Genomic DNA, 11,991 nt, shown 5'->3' on the forward strand with positions numbered 1-11,991 from the left:
AGAAAACAAAAAGTATTGGCTGAATACATGTATACATGTATCTCTCGAACCAAATATTCATTTGAAGTTGTCTGTATATAATTTTGGCTCTAGACAAAAATAGAGTCAGATAGACACGAGAGTCACTACATTCATAAATTGTCAACTAGCTAGACAGACAACTATAAGATTTCACATAGATAATTCTGAAAACAAATTTGGCCCTATACCTATAACAGAAGTTTCATGATTTTGAGAGAGTATAATTTAAAAGTTAACTCTGATTGAGTTGGGTTCATGATATTGAAAGAGTAAGATTCAAAAATTAATTTTGATTGGATTGACTGTCACAATACACCGAGTATGATCCAAAAATTAACTTTGATTGGATTGACTTTCTCAAGATGTGAAATATGCTCACTGGCCGTCCCAAGACAGTATGATCCAAAAAATAATTCTAATTGAATAACTGGCTGACTCACAAAATAACTTTGATCGGATAACTGTCTCAAGATAAAATAACTTTGATTGGATAACAGTTCCATTTGATTGGATAACTGTCTCACGATAAAATAACTTTAATTGGATAACAGTCCCAAAAAATAGCTCTGATACAGTTTCAAAAAATAACTCTGATTGATAATTGTTCTAAAAAATAACTCTGATTGGATAATGTCTCAAGATATGAAATGAGATATGGAATAACACGGAAAAAGAAAAAACTCAAATAAAATAACTCTGATAGACAACAATCACAAAAAATAAAACTGTCTCAAAATATGAAATGAGACATAAAATAACACGGAAAACTCAAACATTCAGTACAGTCTCATTGGATAACTATCTCAAGATATGAAATGAGTCATGAAATAGACATAGAATAACATAGAAAAAGAGAAAACTCAAACCTTCAGTACAGTATGATCCAAAAAATAACTCTGATTGGATAACTATCTCAAGATATGAAATGAGTCATGAAATAGACATAGAATAACATAGAAAAAGAGAAAACTCAAACCTTCAGTACAGTATGATCCAAAAAATAACTCTGATTGGATAACTATCTCAAGATATGAAATGAGAAATGGAATAACACAGAATAACACAAAAAAAATTCAAACTTTTCTGTATGAAACTTTTTTTATTTTTGACATAAAAATAAGTGTATGAAACTAATTGGCCTATAAATCAAAAAAAAAAAAAAAAAAAGACAAGATTAATGGATTGAAGTCAAATTTTAATAAAAGAACTTAAAAATATACATATATATAATAAACAAAAAATTAATGTTGCATTTTTCTTGTTTTTTCATAATTGTTGTTTTTAGTATAGTATTATATTTCACATAATAATATTATTATTTATAATAATAAGGATTGATTGAAGTCAATAAGACGTTAAGTGGGTGTTTGGGTGGGCTTATATTTTGATCAAAATAGTTTTTAAGCTATTTTTTTAGTTTTTTAAGTGTTTAACAAGTTTTAAAATTCTTAAAAAAAAAACAAAATTTGCTTTTTATAAGTCAAAAACTAAAAGCTGCAATTCCCAAATAGTATATTAGTATTTGTCCCTCAAAATTCTCCCTTATTCCAAAATTACCCTTGTGTAGCTATATTAGTACTTCTTTTATATGAAACTTCTAATTTATGAAATATGAATTTTTATATATTATTCTCCTTCTTTAATATATTCTTTTAAATTTGGACAATTATTATTGTACAACATATGAATTTCTCTAATAAAAAAATAACTCACCAACCAAAATATATGGAGAATACTCATTGAAGATATACAACTTCATGGACGATTAATGAATGATCCATCTATATTTCACGATGCAACATTCGTATTCACCAATATTTTAATGGTGATAGTCATTACTCAATCAACGAGTAATATATTTTTTAATTAAGAGTCTTTTTATCAAACAAATAGTATCATTTGTGACTAACTATTTATCTATTAATGTAATTATAATGATTAGTAACATATATATTTTGTTTAATGATTTAAACTCTTTTAACAAACGGAAAAAAATTTAGCCCACAAATTAATAGTCATTCATGAAACTATATATAAATTTTAATTTGAATCATTTAGAAATAAAAATTAATAATAATCAATTCTATATATTGTTAACAGTTTTAAAGATATTTCAGATATTTTGACCCTTTACCAAACACATCAATAAATTTTTTTCAGTTTCAGCACTTTTATTCAAACACGTAACTGATTATTTTTAAAATAAGTTCAACACTTTCAAAAGGATTTTTAAAGAATTTTTTAAAAGCCACTATTTTTCAACCTATCCAAACGGGCCCTAAATCATGCATTTTCAATATATTATCTTGGATGTTATTATATAAATATTTTTTATTATTATAAAAATTTAAATAGTTTAATTTAAAATTTCAAAATATTTAGATTGAATGATGATAGTTTTTTTTTTTTTTTACTATATTCAATATTATCAAAAAAAAAAAAATCAAAAAATTAAAAATTCAAAATTAAAAATTTTTGAGGCCCTGAGACTTTGGGAGCTACTGGCCTCACCCTTGAGCCACACCATGAAACATTACGTAACCAACTCTCTAAAATAACTTGTTTCATTTGGTATTTGCAAAAATAAAGTGACCTGGAATAACATGTTAAATTTTAATGGCAATGTGAAATCTTATTTAACACAGTATATAGGTTGTTTATCCATCTTTAATTACTCAAAAGTCCTAGAGAGTCCCACAGAAGGTAAACTTGCTAGCAGAAGCTTATTCAACAGTCTTTGATCCATCTTATCTTATTTCAATAATAATAATAATAATTAAAGGTTGTCTTGAGAAGAAGTTGAGAGGTTTGGAGACTCCGAATTTTGCTTCTTTTGAAATAAAGATTTGGAGGGTATCTCTCAATGAACAAGTCGACTCCATTACAATGGAAATGGAATGGACAGCAGAACGAAAACTTCTGTGTGAACTCATGCTACAGGCTTCTCAATAGAAGAGAGTTGGGGGTGGGGGTTAGGGCTTTTCCAATTGGTCATGGCAACAACTCTAAAATCTAAAGTTGGGCCATGATGCGTCTCTCACCAATATACGTACTCGCTAATAATATTTGTTTGTTATCATATATTCATCCTCCAATAAACAAAAGGTTGTTAATAAACGAAGGTGTAAAACAATCTTTTGCTTTATACCTTGGTTTATTGGACAATGAATATTTGATAACAAACCAATATTATTGGCTGATTACATGGATTTCCACTTGGCAGAAGTATTGGTATCTATTCAAGGCAGCGTTTGCATATCTAGAAAGAAATAGAACTGATAGACATGAGATTTATTGTGCCTCATAAATTGTCATCACAAACATGGTCTTGTCTTAAGAGTATGAGTTTGAATGGGAGCTTTGGAGCAAGTGAGCTGGGTGCGCTGTCTTCAGACATGGAATAATATGGAAGAGAGAAAATTCACAACTTTAGTAATGGTGTGTGGAAGAGAGAAAATTCACACCCTCAGTAATGGTGGGTGAAATTTTTTGTCCTAGAAATCAAGAGAAAATTGAGAGAGACATGGAATATAATGGAAGAGAGAAAATTCATACTTTCAGTTTCAGACATGATGTATGAAAGTTCTTCACCTAAAAATCAAGAGAAATAAGACATCATACTTCTATGGAAAATAAAGTGACCTAAGGTAACATGTTAAAATGTACTGACAACGTAAAATCTTATTTAACGGTGTGTATAGGCTGCTGAAGGGAAACTGCTGGCAGTGTCCCTGTAAACATTAAGAGGTTGTCTTCTTTTTTAAAAAAAGAAAAAAAAAAATCTTCATAAGAGGTTGTCTGAGAACAAGTTAACAAGAGGCTTGGAGAATCCAGTTGTGCTACTCTTGAAAGATTTGGAGATTGTGTCTTTCAATGAATAGTGAGAGACCGCATTACATGAATTGGGCAGCATAATGAAGATAAGGAGGGGGACGGGGCCAAATAGGCCATCATGGAAACATCTCTCAAAGTCTAAAGCCACGATTTGGAGATGGTGCCTCTCAATGAACAGTGAGAAACTGCATTAATGGATTGGGCAACAGAGTGGAAACTTCTCTGTAAACTCATGCGACTGGCTTCTCAATAGGTAAGGGTGGAATAGGTTTTTCCCATTGACCATGGAAACAACTTTGGAAATCTAAAGCCCCTATTTCGAGATGGTGTCTCTCAATGAACAGTGAGAAACTGCATTACATGGATTGGGCAACAAAGTGGAAACTTCTCTGTAACCTCATGCTACAGGCTTCTCAATAGGGTGGAAGGATAATAGGTTTTTCCAATTGGCCATGGAAACAACTTTGGAAGTATAAAGGCCCATACAAAGTTAAACTGTTTTATGTGGTTGTTGGCCCATGACGCATGTCTCACACAGGGAAGCTACAGAAAAGGGCCAACTGTTCTATGTGAGACATACATCATGGGACAACAACCACATAAAACATTTTTAACTTTGTATGGGGCTTTAGTCTTCCAAAGTTGTTTCCATGGCCAATTGGAAAAGAATGTTATACCCCCCCCCCCCCCCCCCGCCCCCCCGAAATGCACACACATACGCGCCAATACAAATGGACTCTAAACTCTTTTCTGTAGGTCGCTGAGAGTCCGTTTGGATTAGTGCTTTTAAGCCAAAATAACTTTTAAACTTTTTATAGTGTTCGGGTAAGCTGCAAAAGTGCTTTTAAACACTTGATTTTATGCCAAAATAACACAAAAAAAGCTAAAAGTGAAAAGTTGGGATTTCGAACTTAATAGCTTATGCTTAAAAGCAACTTAAAATAAGCCTACCCTAACAGGCTCTTAATTTATGTAGTAGGTACTTCATGTGTAATAGCGAGGAGGAGCACAGCAGTCATCTCTTTTTGCTATGTCCAGTGGCTGGTCAGATATGGGCTTTTTTTAATCTCTTCAGAACAGCTATCCTTCTGCCACCCACAGATAGGGAGCTACAGACCAGTTGAAATTCTAGGGGTATTAGCAAAGCTTTTTAAGAACATTTGGTATATATACCATCCCCGCCTACTTATGCTGGAGCAAATGGAAGGAAAGAAGTACCAGATGTTTTGAAGGAAAGTCGGTTAGTGTAAATGAACTTAGTTATAGATGTTTATCGCTTTTAGACTCTTGGTACAATCTACAGGATGTAAAGGAGGTAGATAGTATGTTAGACTTCATTGACTCCTTGCAAGTCAAGGACTTCCATAGATATCCTTCTTTTTGTTTTTGTTCACAAGGATTGTTGATTCACGTATAGCCTTAGCACCAGCTTGGTGCTAAGTTTCCTTTTCTTTTCAATATATTAGTTGCTTACCTTCTCAAGAAAAAAACATTAAAGAACTATCAAACAGAGTGAAGAGCAGCCCTGCATTCTAACCTCAAATATCTCTGAAGGTCATTATTGATATTATTCAAAGAAAATGCACTTCGTAAGGTCTTCAAGTACAGTTGTTTGAATCCCTATCCAATATTCTAAACCTCACTAGGAAGTGACTAAATTTCCAAGTTGATAGAATTTGAATTGATAATTTCATTGTTTTGGTGATCCACAACACGAACCAAGTATTTCTGTGACCTAGTAAAATACAACTATTCTGTATCTGGCTTATTTAGCACTGCTAAACCCTCCGTTGGCCCACAGGCAAAACATGTAAGTTTTGTGTTTCTCTGCTATAGTGCTATATATTTACTGTGAATATACTTCTGTTTTAGTTCTTCAGTATCGCATGAGATAATTTCCAAGTTCAGAAGAAGCTTAACATCTAGGAGTTAATTCCTCAAATGATCACTCAAAACTTAATAAATTTACCTAGTAAAGTCATTTATCTTTTTTTGTTCCAACAAATTTACTCAAGTTTGTACATATACATTACAAAGTAACAATGGCTAGAAAACTACTTAGAAGTGAGTTGAAATAGTTTTGAATATAAAACCACTTACCATCCATACCATATATCTTAAGAGGGTTGGGTGACGATTAGATAACTCACTCTTGATAATCCAGAAGTGCTCATCCATTCATTTTGAAGCTTGAATGATAGAATGAATCCTATCCTGCTTATAAGGTAAAATGTTAAACAAAGCTTTGTACGTTAAGACTGCAAATAAGGCCAACAAAAATTGGCCTCAAACATAATCAAGCTAGTGTATCATGTAGTGACAATGTGCCTAGAAATACTTTGATTCTTCCTTTAGTGTTCCTTATATGTTGAAGTGAATTTGGGAGATACCAGCTACAACTAGAAAGTGGTAGTCCTGTCAATTAATACCATTCATAGTTGTGAAGGTGAATGTTACGAAGATCTGTACATTACACTGCAAACACGACCAACAAAATTGGCCTTGGAACATAGCCGAGCTAGTGTATTATATAGTGACAACGCCTCCTTATGATGTGAATGTGAAATGAAGCTCTGTACATCAGACTGCAAACAAGACCAACAAAATTGGCCTTGGAACATAGTCAAACAAACGTATCACGTAGTGACAATTAGTATGAAAACCAATTTGATGTTCAAATTCTAATGAAGCCAAACTCTATGCAATCAGTAGGTCAGCGGTTAAGTTATTAGTCATTCCAGAAGATAGTCCTGACCGGCTCTCTATCAGTTCTTTCTCTACAAAACTGATCACTTTTCCTTTTTTTATCAATGTTTTCTCTATCACTAATTAAACTAATGACTCTAGAACTCTTAAGACGAGTACTATCCATAATCTAGTACTTTTTCTCCATCAAAATCTTGTAAGCATGCAATGCAAGTTCAAAACCCCTTCTGATACGGGTGAACCAAGCTGTCCAACAAGTTATACAAGCTATCCAACAAGTTCACGACCATTCACACGTAGCCAAGCTCGGGAGTTACAAAAACTCCAAGTTATGTTCATGCAAATGGTCGTGTGTGAGTTGGTATTTGAGCCTTCCAATGGATTAAATGTTTTTTAAGTGTGAAGAGGAGCCTTGAAGTGTAATAAACTTAAACTCCAAGGCCACCCCTTGGCAAGGGTAGGATGGTCATTTGTTATCTCCCTTTGTGGACTAATATAAATAGATAGTGTTAGGGTTATTTTTGAGCTAGTTCATTCATATTTCGGAAGACAACAAACACTTTGTAATATTTTGGAACTTCTCTCTTCCATTGGAGAAGCCCCAATTCCGAAAACTCACTAGTAGAGTGATACTAGTGTTGTCTCTTGGCTAGAAACTAGGGTCTTGGGTTCTTTCAGTTCCTCTTGGTCCAAGTAAGAGCTTGGTATTAATATTCATTAATCTTAGGGTCCTTTCTCTTGTTAGGGTTCTTAGATCATTGAATATTGTGTGTCAAGTTACTATCCCTCTTGTAATCTTGTTAATCTTGTGTTGTTGGAATCTTGAAGTCTAGTGAAGCCGTGTGAGGCTCTTTCGATTCACTAGCATTATTATTGACTTACTTGTTCTTGTTGTTAATACCATCTTCTTATTCTAAAAACGTGACTCTTGAAGACTAGTGAAGCCGTGTGTGGCCTATTTCGATTCACTAGCACTTGTTGTTCATCTTGTTGTTCTTGTTGTTTGTTTGTTTCTTGTGTTGTGAACTTGGTCTCATATCATTTGGTATCAAAGCTTGTAGTTGATTTTGTTCCAACAAAATCAATCTTGGGTTTGGTAGTTGAAAAATACCAAAAAAAAAAAAAGGTTGCTGAAATCTGAAAATTCCAAAAAAAAAAAAGAGAAATCTGTCCATCTTGTTCTTGGCCGAGAAAATTGTGTTGTGTTGTTGTCTTGGCCAAGATTGGTGTTTGTGTGTTTATATATAGATGTTCTTTTGTTTGTCTATTTTGTTTCTTGTGTTGATTTCTTTCTCATCAACACAAAAGGTGTCTAAAGCTAAGTTGAGTTTAATATATTGACAATGCTATTGTGGACTTGAAGTGATAGTATGATGAACTTGAAGTAGGCTGAGTTTGTGTGTTGTTGCTAGACTTTAAAGTGGGCTATTGTTGGTGAATTGTGGTTGTGTTCTTGAAGTATTGTTGTGGTGTTCATCTTGATCTTCTCATCATCTCATATCTTGACCACTATAAAAGGCTAAAATAGATCCAAAAGGGTTGTAAGACAAAGTTGTAAAGTTGTTTGTAAAAAGACTTGCCAACATCATTTCCTTGACTTAACAACCACTTTTTTCCTTAAAACAAGGAGTCTTGTCTTGTGGAACTAGTAAAGTCGAGCCTCATCTTTTTAGTTGGAAAAATTTGAAAACTTACAAGACTTTACTTTCCGTCCAAAAGCAAATTCATCCATTACAAAATTGTGAAGATTAAGGCTTCAAGTTGTTGAACAAAATTGTATGGACCCGTGACCAATTTCATACTGCCACATCACCTTAATCACTGTACACGTCATTAATTAAGCTCAATTTGGATATTCTAATTTCTAATTATTGATTCTTAGTTCTTCTAATTGACTCGAGAACTAATTAGCAAGCTAGTACATTCCTACTAGGTTGTCAATTAGTCCTTTGAAGCCTTGTATTCGTGTCATCGTTTGTTTGTGTGCTTTTGTCGTTTGAATACGTTGTAACTCCTTGACTCTAGTCCGATAAGAATTCTTTGAGTTTCAAACAAGAATCTACTCCAGACAAGAGCATACTCAAACCTTAAGGATTCATGGATTACTAGCCAATCTACAACACTTGTAGAGCTCGAGTGTGAGTGATCCGAGAGTGTGTGAGTGAGGAGAGGTTTTATACTAACTTGTTTGTTGCTTGTGTAGGTGATACCTTGACAATGGAGGGAACCACGTCTCAAACCGTGGATTCTAATGAAATGGAGAATATGAGGCTCACTCTTGAGGCTATGACCCGAAATCTTGAAAGGTTGAGTACGGAAATGGGAACCATAAGGGGAGAAATAACGACTATTAGTGAGAGGTTAGAACAAGTTGAGAATCAAAGGAACTCTCGTCCTCCTACTCCTCGACATGTTTCGTCAAGTAGACATGATAGAAATTCCTCCGCCACCATTACTCCCGAAACATGGCCACAATTGCCAAATCCTTCACTAGCTCCACTAAATGCCGCAAGCCAAACCACTTATAACCCCCTAAACCGAGACTCCAATAGACCAACCCATTCCCAAACTCTTCAAGTTCCGCAAGAGGGACTCGGACGTCAAATGCCTCCACAAAATCCGAACCCTTCCTTCCAAGCTCCACTAAACCAAAGACCACCACCTCCACAAAATCCAATCCCTCCAAATCAAGTTCCAAATGTCCAAAACCGTCCCGTCCACTTTGAGGAATATGGTAGAGAGTACTATGAAGGGTATGGAGCCTTTGACGATGCTTATATGAGGGAAGAAGAGATGAGAGGGGGACGTGTGGATCCAAGAAGATACTGAGGGTATGGAGAAAGGGGAAACCGACACCAAGAGAGAGACGTAGGTATCAATACCATCAAATTAAGCCTACCTATCTTTAAGGGTGAAAGTGACCCCGAGGTCTATCTTGCTTGGGAGTCGGCGTGTGATAAAGTGTTTCAAGTGAATGATATATCGGAGGAGAAGAAAAGTTGTTATGCCATAGCTTACTTTGAAGGCTATGCTAACACATGGTGGGAATATGTCAAACGGTTTGGTAATGAGTTGATTGATGGACAACCACCACCATGGTTTCGGTTGAGGTATCTAATGAGGCAACGGTATCTTCCCGAAAGTTATCGTCATGAGTTGCTTGCTAGGTTGTACAATTTGCGACAAGGGAATCGAAGTGTGATGGCATATATGAGTTTCAACAACTCATGTTGAAGCTTGATCATCGTGGAGAACAAATTAGTCATTATATCATTCGGTTCAAGTGTGGGTTGAACAAAGAGATCTCCACTCATTTGACGCTTCACAAGTTTGATACTATTGAAGGAATTTTCCAACCGACTCTTGAGATTGAGAGGGAGCTTAAAGAGAGGTCGTCGTTCAAGGCAAAGGGACCATCAACCTCGGGTTGGCCAAGGAGCAAAGATATGGTTCAACCATCTTCGGGGTTGGCCCAAAAACAAGGACCAACCCGCCACTATAAGGCTCCCCGAGACTAAAACAGTCCACAAATTTCCTCCCTGCCAAGAAGCTCACAAGTATCCTAATCCTAAAGGGTTCCAATGTTTCAAGTGCCAAGATTGGGGACATAAAGCCAATGAATGTCCAAACCGACGCAATGTGATCCTAAGGGAAGGGATATTGTATTACCTTGGTGAGGAAGTGAGTCTTGAAAAAGAAGAGAATGAGGCCGAGCCTCAAGATGGAGAGGAACCCGAAAATGAGCCACATAATGATGATGATGATTGTGAGGATGCTTATCCACAAGAAGGGGAGTGCGTGGTTCCAAACTTTGTAGTAAGGCGTGCCATGATTAGTAAGGCGATAGAAGATCCTAGCCAACGGGAGAATCTATTCCATACCAAATGTCTTGTGAAGGGAAGTGTGTGCACTTTGGTGATAGATAGTGGTAGTTGTGCAAATGTTGTTAGTGTTGCTATGGTGAACTTCTTGAAATTGCCAACTACACTTCATACTAGCCCTTACAAGTTTCAATGGTTGAATGAATGTGGCGAATTGAAAGTCATGAGGCAATGTGTGATACGGTTTAAGGATTATAAAGATGTTTTTCCCAAAGAACTTCCACAAGGGATGCCCCCGCTTTGGGGAATTGAGCACCAAATAGATTTTGTGCCGGGATCACAATTACCCAACAAACCGGCTTATAGGAGCAACCCAACGAATACCAAGAAATTGCAACGCCAAGTTGAGGAACTCCTCAACAAAGGGTATATCAAAGAGAGTATGAGCCCTTGCGCGGTCCCGGTGCTACTAGTTCCCAAGAAAGACGGGACTTGGCATATGTGCGTTGATTGTCGAGCCATCAACAAGATAACGGTAAAATATCGTCACCCTATTCCTAGGCTAGATGATATGCTTGATGAATTGAGTGATTCATGTTTGTTTTCTAAAATTGATTTGAGGAGTGGATATCACCAAATCCATATGCAACCAGGTGATGAATGGAAAACTGTCTTCAAGACCAAATTCGGTCTCTATGAATGGATGGTTATGCCATTCGGCCTAACAAACGCTCCAAGTACTTTCATGAGGCTAATGAATCATGTGATAAAGCCTTTTATCGGAAAGTTTGTTGTTGTCTACTTAGATGATGTGTTGCTGTATAGTAGGTCCTTAGATGAGCATGTAAAATATTTACAATGTGTGTTTGATGTCCTCCGAAAGGAGAAGTTATATGCTAATTTAGAAAAGTGTTCTTTTTGTCAATTTTCTGTTGAATACCTCTCAATATTGAGAGCCTTGTCATTAAATAGAAAATATTCAATGATTACATCCCTAAAGATCCGTCTTCCTATCCCTAGAGATCAGCTTTTCTATCCCTCTAAATCCGCTATTTTATCCCACCAAATCTGCTCTTACTAAAGTCACTATTATTCTCTTTAACTACTAAATCAAATCTACGTAATTACACTAATATACAACAATCTATGATTACATTAATATACAATATTTACATCATGCTAACACTTTTGGTGTCCAAGAAGTTGTATTTCTCGGTTTTGTGGTGAGATCAAGAGGGGTCGAAGTAGATGAATCTAAGATTGACGCTATCAAAAATTGGCTAACTCCCAAAACCATAGGTGAAGTGAGAAGCTTCCACGGGTTGGCTAGTTTTTGTAGACGTTTTGTCAAAGAATTTAGCACCATTGCCGCCCCCTTGACCGAAGTGATTAAAAAGGATCGGCATTTCAAGTGGGGAGATGAACAAGCTAAGGCCTTCAAGGACTTGAAAGCTATGCTCATCTCGGCCCCTTTGTTACAATTGCCGAATTTTGACAAGACCTTTGAGGTTGAATATGATGCTAGCAAAGTTGGTATAAGCGCGGTTTTAATGCAAGAATTGAAGCTTATTGCCTACTTTAGCGAAAAGCTCAAAGGAGCAACTCTAAA

The 11,991-nt window shown here is 35.6% G+C and overlaps 1 protein-coding gene across 6 annotated transcripts in view; it reads right to left on the reverse strand.

Annotated features, from left to right (window-relative positions):
- Nucleotides 1–11,991, reverse strand: part of LOC107867244 (putative nucleobase-ascorbate transporter 10) — a 41,240-nt gene that overhangs the window by 17,015 nt on the left and 12,234 nt on the right. For 4 of the 6 annotated variants that reach the window (XM_047411121.1, XM_047411124.1, XM_047411123.1 and 1 more), the window contains one exon: nt 6,006–6,069. The gene's annotated coding sequence lies outside the window, so the exon portion shown is untranslated. Of the gene's footprint in view, nt 1–5,955; nt 7,035–11,991 lie in introns of those variants that run through there. The other 2 variants (XM_047411122.1, XM_016713395.2) reach the window with 2 other exon arrangements.

The sequence above is a fragment of the Capsicum annuum genome, chromosome 4 (genome assembly GCF_002878395.1).
Source record: "Capsicum annuum cultivar UCD-10X-F1 chromosome 4, UCD10Xv1.1, whole genome shotgun sequence".
In the NCBI taxonomy this organism is placed as follows: domain Eukaryota; kingdom Viridiplantae; phylum Streptophyta; class Magnoliopsida; order Solanales; family Solanaceae; genus Capsicum; species Capsicum annuum.